The 23005-nt window shown below is 36.1% G+C and overlaps 1 non-coding gene across 1 annotated transcript; it reads right to left on the minus strand.

The window, feature by feature from the left end:
* Nucleotides 1–16183: 16183 nt before the first annotated feature.
* On the minus strand, nt 16184–16300 carry LOC121217014 (U5 spliceosomal RNA). Its single transcript, XR_005913212.1, has one exon. It is a non-coding gene; the product is annotated as a U5 spliceosomal RNA (small nuclear RNA).
* Between the last annotated feature and the right edge of the window lie 6705 nt (nt 16301–23005).

The following is a 23005-nucleotide window of genomic DNA, read 5'->3' on the forward strand; positions in this document are numbered from 1 at the left end:
CTAAATGTTTTTGATATAAGGACATGTATAATTTTTAGACTAACTCAAATTTTGTATATATCTTATTATTAATCTCATTTTTTTCTCAATAGATTTACATGTGCATACGTTTTATAAATCCATTTTTGTATTATGTCTTGTCATAAATCCTTGTTATTCTTTCGTACCATATATATGTTATTTGAATTATCATAAACTTTGTCAACTTTTAAAGGAATTTGTGTTTAAAGTATTTTATATGTGATTTGATTTAAACTTTCACTTTATGATGTCTATTTCAAGAAAAATTATATATCTATCCTTAGTCTTTTATATGCAAATTTGTCAACCAACATTTTATGTGTCCATTTATTTGTCATTACTTTAAAATAGTTTTATACCATATTATTTCTTCGATTTGCATTTTGTTTTGTGTATTTAGTAGTAGTCATATTACATTATGTCATGCATGTTATCGTTGCATTATTTATCTGTTCATTGTTTTATATTGCCATGCTAATTATTCTCCATGCATGATTGAGATTGAGCTATATTTCCAAGCTAGTTGTACTTAGTTGTAAAGGTTTGTTAGTTGGTTAAATAAATTGTTACCTCCACTCTTCCATTGTCGTAGTTTATGCGTACACATATTATCCCGTATCATCGTTTTCCACTTGATTTTTGAAATGTGATTTTATAAAATCAAAATTTTATGATTAAATTCGGCTCATTTCAAAATGCATTAATACGTTTTAAGCTAGTTTTATAATTATTTATTTAAAAATTCTTTAAAACGAAAGCGAGATTTGATATTTGGCAATTCGTGGAATCGTGCCCTAACGTGCTAGGTTGCAATTTCGCGTTTGCTTAAAATAATCAAATATCCCTTCAAAATTTCACTCAGGTCTTCTAAAAATCCTTTAAAAATACTCGGTGTTTGACAATTCAGGAATCATGCCCTATCGTGCTGGGTTGTGATTTCTCGTTTGTTCAAAACAATCGAATATTCCTTTAGGTTTTCACTCATGTTTTTAAGAAAACCGTCTAAAACAATGGCGATGTTCGGTGTTTGGCAATTCGGGGAATAGTGCCCTATCGTGCTGGGTTGCAATCTCCCGTTTGTTCAAAATAATTGAATATCTCTTCAGAATTTCAATCGTATTTTCTAAGGTGAGGCAATGGTCAACGTTTGAAAATTTGAGAAATCGTACCCTACTGTGCTGGGTTTCGGTTTTCTGTCGAACTAAATAGTTGAGCATCTTTTTGTGATTTTCGAATTATAAATTTTCGGACGTCGAAACAAGAAGATTTTTGGCAACCAACTTGGGTTATTCAAATGTTATTAAAAAAGAACCACATTTCAAAAACATTTTTAATTTTAGACATGAGGACAGTATTTAATCGATTTGGTACCAATTTTGGGCGTAGTGAGGGTGCTAATCCTTCCTTATACGTAACCGACTCCCGAGCCCGTTTTCTTGAAAGTTCGTAGACCAAAATCGTTGTTTTAGTAAACCAAAATGTTTTATTAAAATAATCGAATTCTTAGGTGACCCGATCACACCAAAACAAAAGATCGGTGGCGACTCCATATTTCTGTTTTTCAAAATTCGATTCCCCCGTTTTCATTAAATTTAAAATTTTCAAAAAGGGATGGTTTCGATAGCTTGGCGACTCCATATTTTCGTTTTTCAAAAAGTTGATTCCCTGTTTTTCTTTAAATTTAAAAGATGGTTTCGACAACTTGGCGACTCCACTGGGGATCAAATCGAGAGAGTCAAACCATAAAAAATTGATTGTTTGTTGTCCTTTTGTCAAAACCAAAAATTTGTTTTAAAAATCATGTGTCTTCCCAATGCATTTGTTTGTATGGTTGTTATGGTTCGGGCTTCTAGAATAATGCTGCATTTCATTGTATGACCACTGTGGTCACACCTTCTAAGTGAGAGTAAGAAACTACGCTTTCGTGAGGTTTTCACCTCCGCATGGGCTAGTGGATTGCTTCCGGGGTACATCCGTACCTATGATTTCGTGAGATTTTCATCTCCACATGGTCATAAGGAAATGTATCCCCCTGAACCGAACTCGATCTATATGAGCCTATAATGGGTGAGGATTAAGGAATCTGCTGGTTTAGGTACCTTATCTCTAGAACCGAACCACATATAGTGAACCGTAGGAGCTATCCTTGGGTGGAGTTGCGTCAAGCCTTAGTATTTACCCATATATGCATTGTAATTATTGTTTATGTGCTTGCATTTTATCACTATTATTTGATACTAACCTGCGTTTTGTTTTGATTGTGTTTTGCATGACATTGCATACTAAAGGAGGTGTTGATTCGTATTCAATTACTAAGTTAGAAAGTTTGACATGGAGAATGAATATCTTAGTAAAGTTTAGGATAATGCCGCCATTTGTGCATGGTCAGAAAGGTTACAATCGGAGAAAGGAGATAGCTTGTCAGAAGGGTATATATCAGAGTTGCAGGATTTCACTCACGTCAATGTAGCACAGAATGAGCTGCAAGAGTTGAGAGACATTTGGGCTAGTTGGGATGAAGCGATCAAGCAGTTGTTTTATCAAAGCTACGGTGATATATCCTACTTGTTAGACATTAGAGTGGATAAACATCTGTTCTGAGGTATAGTGCAGTTTTGGAATTCTGCTTATAAGTGTTTCAGTTTTGGAGAAGTAGATTTGGTACCTACCATGGAGAAATACACTATTCTGCTCAGATGTCCAAAAATTCAGGTCCGAAAGACTTATTCCCGGGTTTTTAGTGGTGAGACTTTCATGAAGAAATTGATGAGTATTTTTGGGATGAGCGAGCCTTGGGTCACTGCTCGGATTCAAAAAAAAGGAGATAGTAAATGTATCCCTTGGGAGAATTTGCGAGATTTGATCTTGACGCATCCAGATGAAAGAAAGAGGGTCGACATCTTCGCCTTAAGCATCTACGGGTTGGTAATTTTTTCTAAGGCTTTGAGGCACGTGGACGAGGCAGTCATTGACTTATTTGATCGCCTTGAGAAGGGAATTACACCGGTATCAGCGATAGTGGTTGAGACGTTCAGGTCTTTGAGCTCATGTCGGAAGACAGGCGAGGGACGGTTTATTGGATGTGCTCAATTATTGATGGTATGGTTTCATGGACACTTTTAGAAGGTAGACAAGGTTTCTTATTGGGTCTTTTTCGAAGGTTATTCCCCGCTAAGAGAGGAGGCAGCTATACAAAGGAGAGAGGATATCTCGGAGGAGAAGTGGATGGAAATCCTCCAAAACCTCAAGGAGTTGAGACCTTCAGGTCTTTGAGCTCATGTCGGAAGACAGGCGAGGGACGGTTTATTGGATGTGCTCAATTATTGATGGTATGGTTTCATGGACACTTTTGGAAGGTAGACAAGGTTTCTTATTGGGTCTTTTTCGAAGGTTATTCCCCACTAAGAGAGGAGGCAGCTATACAAAGGAGAAAGGATATCTCGGAGGAGAAGTGGATGGAAATCCTCCAAAACCTCAAGGAGGGGGATATAGAGTGGAGAGCTTATTGGATGGTACCTGATGAGATCATGTATCGATGCGGTAACTTTGATTGGGTGCCATTGTTAGGAATTTGGGGAGCCACCGGGTATACTCTATTGCTAGCCTTGAGACAATCTAAATCGAGGCAGTTTGTACCCACGACCTATGGACTTGCTCAGAGAGAATTCTCTTTTAAAGGTGCTCACTATAACAAGAAAGTTCGGGAGCTATCGGATGCTTGGAAGCAAACTTGTTGGATGAAGAGGTTGGCCGTCGGTTCTATGGTAACGCTCGAGTATGACGGATGGTTTAAAAAGAGGGTTAATGATAACATTCCTAGGCCAAGCTTGGAGAATGCTCGACCTATGGGGGAACAATTACAAGTTGCCCCGTCAGAATTGGAAATTATAAGGCAAGATTTCAAGAAGAAGAGTTCGGAGCTTGGGAAGAAGATCGGTCAGAGGCTGAAAAGTGGAGAAAGGGGAAAACCAAGGCCAAAGAAGATCTAGACAGCTTGAAGACTGACTATAAGAAACTGCGCCTATCTATGAGGACTGCGGGGTTAGGTAAGACTTCCAAACAATGGAGCCATGAAATTCGAGAAGAAAAGACCAATGCCAACCGATGGGAAAGAAAATTCCGAGAAGCTTAGACACGAAATGAAGATCTAGAGAAGAGTCTGTTGGAAAGCAGAAATGAGCGAGGTGAATTAAGGGCTAGAGTGGCAGAACTTGAGAAGTCTCTGCATCAGTACCGAAACCGCAACACCGTAATGGAATTGAGGGCAAGCTTGAGCAAGATAGAAGAAATGAAAGGAAAAATAGAAGAGTTAGAGGCGTCGCTGCAAAACTGTGAGATGTAGATTCAGTTTATCGAAGCAAACGAGGATCGTTGGAAAGAGCAGCTTCACCATGCGCAAGACCAAGTCAGAAACAGAGATTACCTTATGGGGGAAGCCATAACCTATATTCGGGAGGTAGCTGACTACTTGCAAGCTTTAGCGGTAAAGGCAGACACACTGAGCGTGAAATATGAGTTGGAGTCGGATCGCAGACAGGAGCTGGCCTCGTTGCTTAGAAAAATTAAGATTTTGAGAGTTAGAGCGAAATTTTATTTGTAACTTAACTTTATGTAAAATAATTTATTTTCTAGTGAAGTTTTCTAAAGGCAATTGAATCAAAATTGATGCCTCCTTTGCGTTCATGCATTTACATTACATCATATCATTATGCATTAAAGGCCATAAGAGGTTTTTAATTAATTAATTAAAAATTATTTCAGTAACCTAGAAACCAACGAAAACCAACCAACCAAGCACCCCTACGGTACAAGAAAAAAGTCAAGGATAAAAGACTCGAGAAATTAGAGCAAATGCAAAAGGACATGCAGGAAAAAATGCAGTCTCAGATGCAAGAGCAGCTAGCCAAGATTCAGCGAGAGATGAAGGAACAAATGATGGAATCCCAGAGAGAAATGATGAGTCAGTTATCCCAATCGCTGTTGGGAGGAACGGATAAAGGAAAGGGCCCCATGGAAAATGTTGAGGAAACTAATGAAGATCCTCAATACCCCCTGGCTTCACTCCGACACATGTACCGATGAAGCCCGAGATTAACGTACAAAAACCATCTGTCACCATCATGGCCCATCAAGTTCAGGCCGGAGCTTCAATACCGATGAACTTCTAAACCAGCTCAGGCTCTAACTTTGTCAACAACCCAAACTATCCTCCCATTCACGATTTGGATGAAGTTGCTGAAGAAGAAAACACGAGGATAGATTCGCAAAAACAATTGGAAGAACGGTGTAGATGGCTCGAGGAGAAATTTAGAGCCATGGAAAGCGCGGATCATCATCAAGGGATTGATGCCAAGGACCTGAGTTTGGTCCCAGATTTGGTCTTTCCCCCTAAATTCAAAATGCCCGAATTTGAGAAATACAATGGGACGAGCTACCCTGAAGCCCACATCACTATTTTTTGCAGGTGAATGACAGGATACGTTAACAATGACTAGCTATTAATCCACTATTTTCAAGATAGTCTGGTCGGGGTGGCATCTAAGTGGTGTAACCAATTAAGCCGCTCTAAAATTAACTTGTGGAAGGACCTGGCTCAGGCCTTTATGAAGCAATATAATCATGTGACAGACATGACCCCCGACAGAATCACTCTCCAGAACATGGAGAAGAAGTCGAATAAAAGTTTCAGATAGTATGCACAAAGGTGGAGAGAAGTGGCCATACAAGTTTAGCCGTAGCTTCTAGAAAAAGAAACAATGATGCTCTTTATCAATACCTTGAAGGCCCTTTTTATCACTCACATGTTGGGAAGCGCCACAAAGAGCTTCTCTGACATAGTTATGACGGGGGAAATGATCGAAAATGCTGTGAGGAGCGGTAAGATAGAATCAGGAGAGAGTGCCAGGAAGTCGGCCCCGAGGAAAAGAGATAATGAAGTGAACAATACGAGTACATTCAACAAGGGTCAATCCAAGTCATTCACCGTAAATCAACCCAAGACGGTGACCACCAATCAATAAAATTCTGTAAGACAAGAATCCAACGCAAGGTAGAACACAGAAAGGCCACAATTCACCCCTATACCTATGACGTATAGGGAGCTCTATCAGAACCTGTTCAACGCTCATGTAGTGTCTCCTTTTTACCTGAAGTCATTGCAGCCCCCGTATGCCAAATGGTATGACACATTTCAAAAACATTTTTAATTTTAGACATGAGGACAATATTTAATCGATTTGGTACCAATTTTGGGCGTAGTGAGGGTGCTAATCCTTCCTCATATGTAATCGACTCCCGAGCCCGTTTTCTCGAAAGTTTGTAGACCAAAATCGTTGTTTTAGTAAACCAAAATGTTTTATTAAAATAACCGAATTCTTAAGTGACCCGATCACACCAAAACAAAAGATCGGTGGCGACTCCATATTTCTATTTTTCAAAAGTCGATTCCCCCGTTTTCATTAAATTTAAAATTTTCAAAAAGGGATGGTTTCGACAGCTTGGCGACTCCATCTTTTCATTTTTCAAAAAGTCGATTCCCTGTTTTTCTTTAAATTTGAAAGATGGTTTTGACAACCATAACTAATATGATTTAAAATTTCTGGTTTGATCTTGGGAGTACAGTGGTATATTTATTAGATTTATAGAGGTTGTGTTTCTGCATTGTTTGTTGAGGGAACCATTTTCTATTTTCTTTTGGGTTCCAAATGCAGTATTAACAGTTGGGGATTTTATCTATTTTTATGGTTCAGACATTGGTCTTATTATGGCATTATGATTTCTATATGATAGAAATGGCTTCAGTATGGTTCAACGCTTAGATGATTAATGGATGTGATAGCTTTATTATATAATCCTTTCTAGTTTCTTTAAAGAGGGTTGACATTGACAAAAGTGTAAACGGTGAAAGATCAAGTCAAATTTGTATATCGGTTATTATTCCCAGGTAATCTTGATAAATGTCCATGGGTTGAAATTGAAATGTTATGTCACATTTGAATTATGGTGTTTTTAAAGATCTTTGATTAGTATCTTGAAGAAATTGTAATAAAATGTATATTTGAGTTTCCTGACAACAAGAAGAAAGGTTTTCTTTGAAAAGTTATTGATTAACAGCCAAAATCGATTCAGTTGTTTAGCCTGATGGGATTATTTGCTTGAAGGGTTAATTGAGAATATGTGTTTAATTTATCCCTGAGTCTGGAAAATAAGTTTTGTAAGTTCACGGGTAAATAGATGGATAGTCTAAATGAAGAATTCATATTCTAGAAGATGTGATACAATATTATATCTATTAGAACAATTCAAATTGAGAAAGTTATCGCGATTGGGAAGTCTGAATGATATAATATTTATTAATAAAGTGGTAAACAATTGAAGACATTGTTAACTGAAGCGTCAATTCTGGTTTAGCCTGCATCGGGCAAAAAGTTATTCGACACAAGAATTAAACATGGTTTGAATTGTTGAAAGATTATGAGTTAGTGATTGATTATCACTCTGGGCAAACAATTATAGTCTTGGATGTTCTGATCTAGAAATCTTTGTGTGTTTTACGATCGATCGTCATGCGATTAATCTTATTAGATGATGAGTAGTTATTGGCTGACCTAGAAACTAAATTGATATTTAAGCGGCAAATTTGTGAGGCTAAGAGGTGTATCAGTGAATTACAAGTTAAAAAGGGGTACAAAGTAAATTGATTTTCGATTCAGAATTTCAGATTAGAACCGACAATCATTCGTTGTGTCGAGATAGAGTTTGTGTATCGAGGAATCTAGAAATTTTACAACAATTGTGAGCCTTGGGTATGGAATTGCTTTGTAAGACTGTTTACTATCCTTAATGTGATAGTTAATACGAGAAGTGATTCAAATTTCTAAAAATATATATTGCTATTGTGTTCTAGAACTTGAAAGCAATTGAGAAAGACATTTATTGTTGGTTAGGTTGTTTATACTAATAGTTATGAGATAAATATTAAAATAGCATTGTATGAGTATGGTATGGTTGCAATTACTAAACTTCATTGTATTGAATTGAATTTTGATAAAAAGAATTCCAGGGTAGATGTGATTAGAAAGAATGAAGGGAAATGGAAGTAATTCATGACAATCTAAAAGCAGTTTTAGATTGGCAGAAAACATATGTGGGCTTGATACGTAAAAGCAATGAATTTCAGTTAGAAAGCTGAGTATTTGTGAAAGTATTATAACGGGAATAAAATTTTGTGATTTAGCTATAAAGAAAAGTTGAGTTCATGATTCATCTAACGGATGAGATTATTTTCAGAATTGGAGAAGACCCGTATATGTGTTTCTTAATTATATGATGTGATGATACAGATAAGATCCTTTTATTTATAGTATCTCTTACAAAAGTAGAAACTCAGCTTGTTAGGATGTATAACAAAGAACAGATCAGAATCTTAGCTCGTGAGATTGAAAAGTCAAGAAATCTGAGGCTATGTGAGAAATTGATGAGGCTAGTGAAAGCAAATCATTAATCTATTCACTGATAAGATTTTCGGGGACGAAAATCCCTAAGAGGAGAAGAGTTGTACTAGCTCGTTTTTAGGGTTAATCAGAATAGTGGTTTCTGTGCCACCAAATCTGACGAGTAGGTTTGTAAATATTATATTTAATATTTACGAGTTAATTGTGATTTTAAAAATGTTTTTGATATTGTGATTTTTGTTTTATAAGCGATTTATTAAGTTCAAGTGGTATGACCCTAAGGTCAAGTGCGTTTAAAAAATGAGGTATCGGGACCTCATTTCTATAAACTGAGTTGTAAATATTTTTATAAATATTTACAGAGTGGCAATAAGATGGTATTAAAGTTTCGTTGAAAAATTTTATCGTTTCAATAGTTAATTAAACAAAAAGGACTAAATCGCATAAAACACAAAAGTTGCATGCTATTAGAAAAAGGTGTTATTTTGCTTTGCCTTTTAAAGTGAAGGTCCTCAAATGGTAATTAAACCATTTGAATTGTGAGTGGACATGTTTGGTCATGCATGAAATATTTTAGTGGTTTTACATTAAGGGTAAAATTTTAAATAGGTTATTAAAGGTTAATTAAATAAATAAAACATGAAAATGCATGAAAAGTTCATCTCTTTCAGCCGAATATGAAAGAAAAGAAAGCCATGGTTGTTCTTTTACGGTTCGGCCATTCATCTTCATGTACGTAAGTCTGTTTCGTCCCGGTTTTTAATAATTTTACGTTTTTGAGATTGTTACTTCATAATCTAGCTAGCCCGTACCTCCGATTTCAAAATTGTTAAAGTATTTGAATGATGCCATTATTGAATGTTTTAGTATCTTGATGTTTAATGGTAGAAAATAAATATTTGATGTTAGATTAATGAGTTTTGTTAAGTAAATTTTAGTAAAAATGTCAATTTTGGACTAAATTATGAAAAATGATAAATTGTTCGGTAAAAGTGTGAATAAATAAAATGTGTGGACTGCTAGGGGCATTGGTGATATTCGGCTATAGTAGGATTGTACTCAATTTCATGAATTTGCATTTTTATGATATATGGACTAAATTGTAAAGAAGTCGAAATATCAGGGGCAAAAATATAATTTTGCCATAAAGTGATTTATGGGCTGTTTTGATATCATGAACATTCGGCTAAGCTTAATTATGGTTAAAAATGGTAAATTTGCATGTTTTGAGCTCAAGGACTAAATTGAATACAAGTAAAACTTTAGGGGCAATTTTGTAAGAATGTCAAAAATGACCAAATTGCATGAAATGAAGTGTTTTACTGTCTAAATTAATGTATTGAATGAAATTATTAATTTAGGTCAAGATCGGGTGGAAAATGGGAAAATTACCAAAATGCCCCTAAACTTTGGTATCTCTATAGCTTAGCCAAGTAAGTTCGTATGCTAATAAACGTACTTTAATTGTGTTATAAATGGTTATTTGTTATTGAATTGAATTGAATGCTGAATGGTCATGATTACGAGCTGAAATTGACAGAGTTACGATGTTCGGAAGCCCCGTATGAACCTTAGGAATAATATAGGATACAAATGTCATGACATTAGGTTATCGACATGTGATTACATGTAAGACCCTGTGTAGTATAGTGGCATTGTATTGCGATTACATGTAAGACCATGTGTGGGACATCGACATCGTTAATCGACTTCGTGTAAGACCCTGTGTGGGACAGTGGCATCGATATATGATAACATGTAAGACCATATCTAGGATATGACATTGTACGAGCTATATGTGATTATCGTGTATCCTTAACGATTCCGAATGGTTCAACGGGCAAATTCAAGTCGAGAAAGCAAGTGTAAGTCTTTAAGCAATTAAACATCATTTATATTGAATGTAACTTGGTTTAATATGTTGTTTTGGAATCCATAGATTCATAAAAGAGCAAGTTGAATGTGTTTAAAAATAGAAATACTGTATTTGAGTTTAATTTGACTAAGCTATATCATTGAATGTTCGAATGGTCGATATGGAATATCTGAAGTTTTTGTTATATGAATTGTGTACGAAACAGTTTTATAATAGTGATTTCGGGCTTTAAGCCTAGCAAGCATTGTGCTAGTGAATGTAATCGGGCTTTATGCCTAGCAGGCTTATTGCCGGTGAATATAAAATCAGACTTTAAGTCTAGCAGGCCTTGAGCTTGTATGTAATTCAGGCTTATGCCTAGCAGGCTTTATGCTGGTGAATTATTAAAAGTTTATGCTTAGAAGAATTCATGCTAATGTGGTATTTGAATTCATTAAACTAGCTAAATGGCTAGGTATGAATAAACTTATTATCTATTTAATATAAGGTAAGTACGTAACATGATGATTTATTACAAATAATGTGTGATGCAAATGAAGTATATATATGTGATTATGGAATGTGTATTCGGTTTTATGATAAACTGATATGAATATTTTAGAATTTGGTTTGTGAATATGTGTATACAAGACCAAGCCATATGGATATTTCGTGTACGTGATGTTATAATACGATTTTTGAACTTGCGTATATGATTGTCGAGTTATATGAAGTTGAAAACTTATGAATGAGGACATGAATAATTTGAAATTAGTTCATGAATTGATGCATTAATTGTTAAAGATTTATCTAATTCGAAACTGTTATACAAATGTTATGATCATTTTAGACTCATATACGAACTTACTAAGCTGTGAAGCTTACTTTGTGTTATTTTCTATGTTTTATAGTGTTTCGGATGTTTGCTCGGGTTGGAAGTCAATGGAGATCGTATCAAACTATCCGATTATTGAATTACGGTATTTTTACACTTTGAGGCTTGGTTTATGACATGTATAGGCTAGTGTTAAGATGGTATATTTTGTTGTGATTTGGCTTATAAAGGTTGGTGTGTATTGGCCATTTAAGTTGGCCTAAAGTATGTGTTTGATAAATGACATATGTGATGTTTATAATGCTTTTGTGTTAGCATATTTTAATATGAAGTATAGATAATGAATTGATATGTTTGAGAAGCATGATTTAGGTGATGAAAGATTGAGAATAATACATAAGGAAGATATGTAAAATTTTTGATAATGATATGTTGCTTTGGATATGTTTAAGGTTGAGTTTTGAGTAGTGATTTGGTTTGTGATATAATGTTTTGATTTGTATATGAATTTGCTATGTTGTAATTGCCTATGTATGTATTGAAATGGCATGAAGTGTGGTATTTAGGTATGCTTGTGGAGGGTGAGTAATATGGCTTTAACCAAGCCTATTTTCATTCAACACAGCTGAGCACACGGGCATGTGGTTTGACCGTGTGTGTCACATAGCCTTGGTACACGGCCGTGTGTCCCCTAGGTAATTTCTTGAATTAAGTTAGGATACCCTACAGACTTGACACGACCTAGACACACGGGTATGTCTTGTGGCTGTGTAAGGCACACGAACTGGCACATGGGCTTGTGGTCGGTCGTGTGACCCAAGTCAGTATGCATGCCCTGTTTCCACACGGCCAGGGTACATGGGCGTGTGACCCCTGTAGAGATGAAAATTTTCTAAGTTTCCAAAAGGTTTCAAATGTCATCGGTTTAGTCCCGAACCTCTTTCAAGTATGTTTTAAGGCTGTGGTGAGCCTAGTAAGGGACAATATGATTGTGAATGATAAAGGTTTTAAATTATATGAAAAATGTATGTTTCGAATATGTTTAAATATTATGACGTAAGTCCGGTAATGCCTCAAATTCTGTTTCAGTTTTGGATACGGGTAAGGGTTGTTACACCCTGACCTCAGGTCTAGCTTGGAAAACACTCGAGCTTCGCCTAGCTCATCTAATAACTCCTCAGTTATAGGGATAGGAAATTTTTCCTTGATTGCATGATGATTAAGTTGTCTATAATCCACACACAACCACCAACTACCATCCTTCTTCTTAACCATCACTATCGGAGAAGCAAATGAGCTATTGTTGTCTCTAATTATCCTAGCTTGAAGCATCTTGTGAATTAATTTCTCTATCTCAGTATTTTGGATGGCCAGATATCAATAGGGTTAAATCTTTATCACAACACTCTCATCTTTTAAAGGGATTCTGTGGTCATGCAATCGAGGAGGTGGTAACCCCTTAGGCATCTGAAAGACATCGCGAATTTGTCCAATAGGGCCTGAAGATGTTCTTCAGATTCCTTTACTGTGATGGCCGATAGTGCTGCTTGCCTGGGCGTGCTCATTATCACTGTATAAGGTCCCATTGTCTGTCCCATAGCCACAAAGCATTTTGTATTCGAACCATGCTCCTTCGCTGCCAAATAACCAGGAACAATACCTTGAATCATACAAGTCTGTCCTTAACCATAAATTGCATGGTTAATGAGCTAAAATTTCAAACAATGTCCCCTAACACCAATAGCTATTGCACTTCCAAAACCATGTCACATCCTTTCAAGGGTAAAACCATAAAGTCTGTTTCGAAATGATGGTTTTGGACATCCCATGACACTCCTTTACACATTCCTTTAGTAAAGAGACAACTCCTATTTGCTATGGTCACCTTCAACTTTTCTTGAGGTATTACTGGCAAAGACAATTTACTAACCAATTTTGCATCCATAAAATTATGGGTACTACCAGAATCAACCAAAATAATGACTATAATCGATCCTACCCAAGCAGCTACTCTCATAGTGTTGTAGCCTTGTAACCCATTGAAAGCATGTAGTGAAATCGCAAGGGATTTCGACGATTCTTCTTCAAAATTTCCCTCCTCTAGTTTTTTTGAACACTCCTAAAACTCTTCTGCTTCGTTGTCTGATAGAGGCTCCCACAAAAACTAGTATAGTTGTGATTTAATACATTTGTGCCTCGTATGGTATTTGGCTCCATACCAGAAGCATAACCTTTTCTGTTTACGTTTGACCATAACAGTTGGTGGAATAGGCCGAGTACCTGACTTGTTGACTGAAGCATTGCTCACCGATTGTGAAGCAGCAACCGATCTTGTAGGTGATGAAGAGTAACCCATATGGTGGAAGGATTTAGCATCGATTTAGGTGAGTGACTCGAAGGTGTTGGAATTTTTTTGGTTGGACAGGCTAGGAGCACCTCGTTTTTCCTGGCTAACTGAAAAGCTTCCATCAGTGTAGCAGGTTCAAACAGATCCAAGTAGTGACCAATCTCAGCTTTAAGATTGCTAAGAAAAATGCTAAGGGCATAAAGTTCAGGTAAATGCAATTAATTCAACAGTCCCACAAACATATCTTGATATTGTTCCACCGTACCTTGTTGTTTCAAGTTAACCAGCTCCTTCATAGGGTTGCCAAATTGACCAAAACCAAAACGGTCCTGCAAACTCTTCATGTAGGCTGGCCACGGCAGCATGTGGAGACCCCCATTTCGCTGGGAGTAAAAATGATGCCATTCCAACGCTCTCCTCTCTAGATTCAACATCACCAAATGGACCTTGCTAGACTCCGGTATTCCTTTAGCCTCGAAATACTGCTCAAGCTTGGTCTACCAACCTCGGAAATCATTGCCATCAAATTTGGGACATTCAAGCCTACTGACCTTCTCATGCACCCCAACCACAGGCGATGAAGTTCGCAAATGCACACTCCCCATATTTGCCAAGTTCGGTCCAACAAGAACATTAGCTGTTTCGACCTCTTGAGGAAAGCCAGGCGGTGCGCCTAAAACTCCCTTCTTTTTGTCAAAATACTTGGCCAAGAATGCTTGCAAATCCTTCTGGAACTCCTATCTAAATGCTTGAAACTTGGAGTCCATCATTGCTTCTAAACGAGCCATCTCCTCTTAGATCTTGAAGATTTCTTGCTGCATACTGCCCATCTCTTTCTGCGACCGTGTCGACACTCCATCATCGGTCATTGTAGGGAACGTAGAAGCTCTGATACCTTTGTTAAGAACTCAAAAATTCCACAGAAATAGAATGTAGAAAGGAAAGAAGAATAGAAGAAAGAACAGAGGAAGAGAAAAGTTCAGAATAATTTTCTTAGTGTTTTTCCATAACCGTATTCCCTCATACAACCCATGATTAAAAGAGAAAATAACAGCAAAGAAAGAACGTGGCACGTGGCACTTACAGTTGTGCAAAATGCACCGGATCACTAACTATGTGCACCGTTTTTTACTGATTCAATTTAAAGATTGGAACTCACCATTTTCCTTAATGACTAACTGTTGCAACTAACCTTTATTTAATAGAATTTTAACTCTTCTTCTTAACTAATATTTTAACCCATAACATAAAACGCACCATAAAGAAAAGTAGTAATGAGAGTGAAACCTTAAAAAAGATCTGAGGAATGTAAAAGAGGAAAAAGTTGGATATTGTCGTCGTTTTTATAGAGTATGTATGACCGGCCTTTGAGTTGAATTTTCTTGCAGCCCAAAATTTTCTTCTCTTCTAGATTCTTCAATACATTTGGGGCAAGTCAATGTAAAAAAAAAAGCCAGAGGTTACCATAGATGTAAAAATAAAAATAAAAAACAGAGGTTACCATTGCTGAACCAATGGGATTTGGGGGAGGGGGAGGGGGAGGGGGGAACTGATTTGGGGAAAAACGATTTGGGGAAGGGGGAACTGATTTGGGAAAAAATGATTTGGGGAGGGAACTGATTTGGGTAAAAAAGAAAGGGTTGGGAATAAAACGGCACCGTTTACAAAATTTTAATACATATTAGCAGCGTTTTTGGTCCAAACACCGCTATAGCAGCCTTGACTTTTTGTGGCGTTTATGAAAAAGCGCGGCTGTAGCCCTATTCTTTGAAATGTCGCTATAGCCCTAATTTTTTATGGCATTTTCTAGTTAGCGCCAGTAATGTATAACTTTTGCGGCGTTTTTGGTTCAATTGCTGCTAAAAACGCCACTAAAAGCTTAAATTCCTGTAGTACGCAACTAGTTGCAAATAGTGGTTGGTTTCTTTGGAAATTCATTTAAAACTGGTGGATGCAGTTCATCAAAATTAAAAAAAAATTGCTAAAACTACAAGGTCAGTGTACTGCTGGAAGGACCAATCAACGGTTTTTTTTTATCTAGTTTTTTCTATAGGAGGCAATGCTTCCCTGAGTATTCAAGTTTTAAGCATCTTTCTAAACCATGAAGTAAAAAAAGACTATGAGAATGTTTATGTAGGATGCAGAACTTTTGCACACAAACACTTTTATCGCTTGGCTTTGCTGTACCTGATAGACTTCCAACTAGAAGCAAACTTCATGCATGGCACTGTCAAGACCACTGAATGAATGTCCACCATGCAGCACTGGAGGAAACTACAGATCCATTTATTATATTTTAAATGTCAATTCTCGAAACAGGTTTAGGATATGGTTCTTCAAGTATGTGAAGCTTGTCCTCAAGCTATGTGCTTTATCTGTGGGATTTGGAAGGAGAGGGATGGAAGATTGGGTGGAAGTATGGAGCATTTCAGGGTGATCACTGCTGCTGGCAGGGCGTAGACAGGGATGATATATAACATTTTTCTTTTTATGTTTTTTTCCTCTTTACAATAACAAAAACTAATAAATAACATGAAGATTTTGGAGATAAAGATTTGAAGTTTATTGCATCTATGTAAGAATTAATAGCTGGATTTTCGAGACTCCCAGCAAGACATTCGGTTGTTCCTTCAAAATTGAAACCCGGACAGGAAACCTTAGATTGTATTGGGGGCACTCAACAAAGAATGCCTTTACAAAAATTGGCGTATGCCGCTTAAAGTGGCGAGCACACGGTATTCTTTAGTAAAAGGCGAAAGAATAGTTCGCTCTGTGCTCACCACACGGCTCCGTGAGTTGGATGCAAAGCTACGAGTTGCTCTATAAACATTAGGAGAAGCTGCTACTTGCTTTTCAGCTGCGATGTGGGAATTGATCACTAAGCAATTTCCAACAAAAAAGTTGTGACTTGGGAGTTTATAGATTATCGAGTCTTTTCTTTTTTGAAACTGAAGAAGAAAGCTAAGAACCTCTAACGACTGCTTTAAAAGTGACATTCTAAAGGGAAAATTAGCAGTAACCATCTCTTTAATTATTATATTTACTTTCAATCTTCTCTAAAGGTTCCCTAAAAGTACAGTGAATTTTAAGGATTGAAACATATGAAGAAAGGAAAACTGTGGTAAGTTAGTAACTGCATATCCAGAAATTAGTAATCTGTCGAGTGGTGGGAAGAAATGACATGGTTCGTCTTATTAATGAATTGTACCTATATGTATAGACCCGTACTAAATGATAGAAAATTTTGATATTTTAAATTAATTTTTATTTTTTTATTTTAACTATTTTAATTTTTTCATAATCAAATTTAAACTTAAAATAAAATTATTAAATTAAATTATTGAACTTAATTAATAATTTTAAAATTTATATGAATGATATTTATATATAATATATAAAAATATAATATATCGATAACAATACATCACATGATATATACTTAAGAATAAAGCTACTCGACAAATAATAACAAAAAAAAAAAACTGGGAAAATATGCAAAATCAGTGCTTAGAATGACCACATGTTGGATACCTGGATTTAACCAAACTAATGCATGTAAGTCTAAAACCGGTGAGTTGACAGCAAAAACTATTAAAGTCCAATTTAGAATATAATTTCCAGTGTAAGAAGATCTGATTGATCGGATACTGTTTCAGGTAAATTCATTAGAAACAGTGTAAACCAATAGACAAACTGCTATTAATATATAAAAGAAAAAAATTGTAACCCCTCCACACGCAGTGTACAAAATAAATATTGTAGCAATGCCCCCAACATGGATACGAACAAGTTGATACACTGGAACTAAAACGAAGTCCTATATGATGAAAACAGCATAAATGGTTACGTTACTCTACGGATTCTTTTCATTTTAATGAAAAAGTACTAGTGAATGACAGAATGGAGCTAGCCACTGTTGGGTTTTTAGCGAAGGAAGAGGGCTTTGACTTGGTATTTTTTATCACGTTTTTTTCAATTTATACTATACAATATATATTAGTTGATTCATGATGTATGTTAAACTATAGCATAGAAGAGCTAAAGAAAACAACGATGAGCAAAAGTATACATCATTTTCTATACCTGACTTCTAAATACAACAGCTATTTAATAGAGAATAGTAGCCAACTGCAGCAATAGTTAACTGCTAACAGACTTAACAGACTAAAACAATCTAACTAACTTAGTAGTTATACTAACATTCCCCTGGTCTCTTTAAACAATCTTTTGCTTGGAAGACACAATCATCACTGGTTAAAACTCGGAGAGCATGTCGAAAGGTTGCAAATTGTTTGGGCCTGATTGGTTTGGTGAGTACAATTGCAATTTGCTTGTCAGATGGAATAAAGTTGACCTGCAGTTGTCCATCAAGGACTTTCTCCCGAACAAAATGATGATCAATCTCCACGTGCTTAACTTTGGCATGATGTGTGGGATTTGTAGCCATTGAAACAGCAGAGGTGTTATCGCACTAGACCATAGGAGGCTGAGAGAGTGACAGGCCAAGTTCATCTAACAGCTGCTTGACCCATAGGAGCTCAGACACACAATTTGCCAAGCTTCTATATTCAGCTTCTGACGAAGATCTGGATACAACTGGTTGCTTCTTAGAGCACCAAGCAACAGGATTAGCCCCTAAGAAAACAACATAGCCAGTGGTGGAACGTCAATCTTCGACTGAGGACGCCCAGTCAGCATCAGAGTAGCAAACTAAGGCAAACTGACCCTTGGAGAGATATAGGCCATAATGTAACGCCCCCATGCCCAAAACCGTCACCGGAGTCAAGGTTGAGGTGTTACTAAACTTATCTTACCTTTTAAACAACTCTAAACCACTTATTTTAATTTTCGGAATAAACTATTTTTCTACGTCATGGTTACTTAAAAATTCATTTCTCGAGTTTCAAAACTCAAAATTAAGATCCGTAAATTTTTCATGAAACTAGACTCATATATATATCTACTAATTTTTTTCTAGAATTTTTGAATTAGCCAATTAGTACAGTTTATTATTTAAAGTTACCCCTATTTCAGAATTTGACTGCACTGACCTCTACTTACTACGAACCACTTTTCTCCCTGTAAAAAATTCATATGACTATACCGTTTGTTTCTATTAAAACTAGATTCAATAAGGATTCTAAACATATAAAGTACACCACCTAATTATTTTTGTAAAATTTATGGTGAATTTCCAAATTTGGAACAGGGGATCCAAAAATCGCTCTGCCCTATTTCACTAAAACTCAGATATCTTATAAAATACAAAACCTTTACCTGTTTTGCTTATTCCATATGAAAATAGACACAATGAGCTTTAATTTCATATATTATTCACCATTAAACAATGTCTCTACAATTTTTTTTTTGTGATTTTTCAAAGTCACGTTATTTTCTGATACTTGAATCCGTTTTTAAGTTACTTTCACATTTTTCATAGTTTTCATGTGATAGTTACTACCTAATCATACATACTATTAAACATGTATATCATCAGCCATTCTATTAGCTAATCACTAGCAAGTATTTACACATCATTCATTGATCATATCATATCAAAAGAAACCAAGTTCCTATACATGCCATACACAAAACGAAACGTCTAACTATACCAATGTGATTTCTTCGATAGTGTGATCGGGTCTCCGACGTTTCCTTCGATCCCCGAGTGGCTTGATAAAAACTATAAAAAAAAAAAGAAAATAAAGAGAGTAAGCACTAGGCTTAGTAAGCTTACAAGCAAATAAATTACAACATTCAACATAATGAATAATTATACATAATGTCACCTAGCCTCATAAACTTTCTTTACTTCTCATTTTCTACCTTCTTCTTTACTCACTTACCTTCTTTCTTACCTGACCTTTCACTATTCATAAATATAATCTACCTTCCCTTTTGCTGATAATTCACTGTAATTTAACGTGTACAATGACCTGTTGAACCACTCGGAATACTAAGGATACTAGGGTCGTTCCTGTCTATCAATATCCTGCCAATGCCATGTCTTTGACATGGGCTAACATGAATTATTCCTGTCTCCAAAGCCATATATCTGATATGGACTTACATGGCTCATTTCTGTCCTGTCCTGTCCTGTCCTGTCAACCCCAATATCCTAACATTCCTAAGGTTCAAACGGGGCTTCCTAATGCTTTTTCTCTGTCACTTCGCCTTTAATTCGACCTTAAATATTCCCAAAAAAATAAGTATATAAATGCTGGAAATTGACAATAATAATGTAAAATAAAAGAATATTGCATTTATTTACTGTAAACTTACCTCGATACAAAATGTGACTAAACTTTACAATTTAGTCCTTTACTTTTTCTTTTCCTCGATCTACTCCCGAATTTCACTCTTCTTGATCTATAATAGCAAATTTAACTTATTTAATATTCACATTTATCAAAACAGTCCTTGACCCAAACTTTGGAAAAATTACATTTTTGCCCCTAAACTTTCACATATTTGCACTTTTTCCCCAAGGCTCGTAATTTAAACTTCATCCTATTCTCTTATGTTTTATGACATGCTGATCATTTTTCCCTTCTATGACAACATCAAATTCACACTCTAACATGTACTTATGACTATAAGGTATTTTTATCGATTAAGTCATTTTACTCGTTTTCACTTAAAACCGAGTAGCACAAGTTGTCTAACATAATTTAAAACCTCATATTCTATTATAAAACATCAAAATAAACACTTTTCACCTATGGGTATTTTTCCAAATATGAACCCTAACTTAAATTATTGCTAGCATAAGCTTTATCGAGCTACCGGGACTCTGAAAACGTAAAGAACATTAAAAACGGGGCTCGGAATCACTTACTATGGAGCTTGAAAGCTTGAAACAAACCCTAGCTATGGAGAACCCTTGAAATTTCGTGCTAATGAAGAAGATGATGAATTTTGTGTTATTTTTCCCTTTTTATTTCATTTAATATCCAAATGACCAAAATGCCCTTCCTTATTAAACTTTCAAAAATTCCATCCATGTCCTATTTTGTCCTTGAACTTAGAAATTGGTAAAATTTTATTTAAACCCTCCTAATTAATATTCCAAAGCAATTTCATACTAAAAACTTCTAGAATGCAAGTTTTGCAAATTATTCGATTTAGTCCCTAATCTCAACTTAAGCACTTTATGCATAGAATTTCATCACGAAATTTTCACACAATCATGCAATCATATCATGAACCTCAAAATAATAATAAAATAAATTTTTCTACCTCGAATTTGTGGTTTCGTAACCACTGTTCCGTTTAGGCCCTATTTCGGGATGTTATACATGATCTATTGTTCAAAGAAGATACCTCAACATACGTTTGACAACCTTCCAGTGTAACTCACTTGGAGAATTCATATACTAGCTAAGTTTATTAACAAAAAAAGACAAGTCAGGGCGTGTGATGCAAACATATTGAAGCATACCAACGACACTGCGATAAAGATGCCCATCAGCAAATGAGAGACTGTCGCCAACAGCAACTAACTTGGGAAAGCTCACCATGGGAGTTGGTGTAGCGGACGCACCTGACATCCCAGTCTTATTTAGTATCTCAATGATGTACTTTTTTTGATTCAAGAACAACCCCTAAGAGGTATGGTGAACAGTGATGCCTAGGAAAAAATTGAGCTGGCCCATGTCCTTAAGGGCAAACCTGTGATGAAGTTGCTGGACAACGCTATCAATCTCCTCATCAGAACTACCTGTAAGAACAATGTCATCTACATAGGACATAAGCAACAAGTAATGCCCTGAAGTGATTCGAATGAAAAGGGATGAATCAGCCTTTAACGCTTGAAAGCCAAGTGGACCAACCAAATACTGTTTGAGCGTTTGAAACCATACCCGAGGAGCTTGTCTTAAGCCATAGAGAGCCTTGTTGAGTTTACAAACGAACTATTGACCATTCGGGCCGGACGCTTCAAACCCATGTGGTTGAGTCATGTAAATCTCCTCAGTCAACTCCCCATTGAGGAAAGCATTGTTGACATCGACTTGCCTCAATGACCACCCTTTCATGACTGCAACAGCAAGAATAGTTCGAATGGTGGTGGCCCGAACAACAGGGCTGAAGGTATCTTGAAAATCGATACCAGCATGCTGAGAGAAACCTTTGGCAACCAGGCAAGCTTTGTAGCGATCTACGGAACCATTAGCCTTCTTCTTGATTTTAAATAACCACTTACAGCCAATTGCTCTTCTGTTGTCAGGTAATGAACAGAGACTCCATGTGTGATTTTGAAGAAGCGCATGTAACTCATTAAAAACTGCAGCTTTCCAAGACTCATTGGTCATTGCTTCATGAATGTCAGCAGGTATGTGGTTAGACACTTTAGGTGTTGTACTCAGATATACTTTGGGTTTAAATATCCCTACCTTGCTACGAGTAACCATAGGATGAAAATTAAGAGAGGCACGTGCTGATGAATTGGGTTGTGTGAGTTGAGCACTGCAGGATGTGTTTTGGATAGAAGTAGGTGATAAAGAGCAATCGGGACTAGATGACTGAGAGTGAGACGCAATTGAAAAAGAGTGGATATGTGTTGTATGGTTCTGGACAGGTGGGGAACGAGTAGTGGACGATGAAGGTGAAGCTAAGACAAGCAAGCGAGAGCTAGTTTAAGACGTGTGTGGTTGAGGGTCCAGCTTGGAAGAGTTGGTTTTAAAAGGAAAGACAGATTCATTAAAGGTGACATGACGTGAAACATAGATCCGTCCATTATCATCTCGACACCGATAGCCTTTATGCAATGGTGAGTACCCTAAAAATGTGCAGGGTGTTGATCTAAATTGAAGCTTATGAGTATTATAGGTATTACAGGAAAATAGGGCTTTAGCGGCGTTTATAGCGGCGTTTTATCAAAAAACGCCGTAAAAATTGTAAAACACAGAGCAATAGCGGCATTTTTTGTTAAAACGTCGCTAAAAACAAAGCAATAGCGGCGCTTTTGGTAAAACGCCGCTAAAAGTCAGAGCATTAGCTGTGCTTTTGGTAAAACGCCGCTAAAAGTCGGAGCATTAGCGGTGCTTTTGATAAAACGCTGCTAAAAGTCATATAACCCCTTAAACCCCCAAAAAATCATGAACACTAATCTATAACCCCTAAAACACTAAACCTCTAAACCTTAAAAACACTAAATCCTAAATTATAACTTTTAAAACCCTAAACCCTTAAAAACATCACATGGATGTTGATGTGTATATACATATATATTAATGTAAAAGCTTATGTTCATAATAAATAATGGAAGCAATACTTAATATTGATTAAATTTATTTTTTGGTTTACGGTTTAATATTTAATATTTAAGGTTTAAGGTATATGATTTAGGGTTTTATGGTTTAAGGTTTAATGGCCATGGGTATATATATAGTATGTTAATCTCAAGTGAATCATATTCAATAATTAAATCCTAAACCCTATAATTAATTATTATTATCGATAATAGATATCTTGATTTTGATAAAAAAATATTC

The sequence above is a fragment of the Gossypium hirsutum genome, chromosome A02, assembly GCF_007990345.1.
Source record: "Gossypium hirsutum isolate 1008001.06 chromosome A02, Gossypium_hirsutum_v2.1, whole genome shotgun sequence".
In the NCBI taxonomy this organism is placed as follows: Eukaryota; Viridiplantae; Streptophyta; class Magnoliopsida; order Malvales; family Malvaceae; genus Gossypium; species Gossypium hirsutum.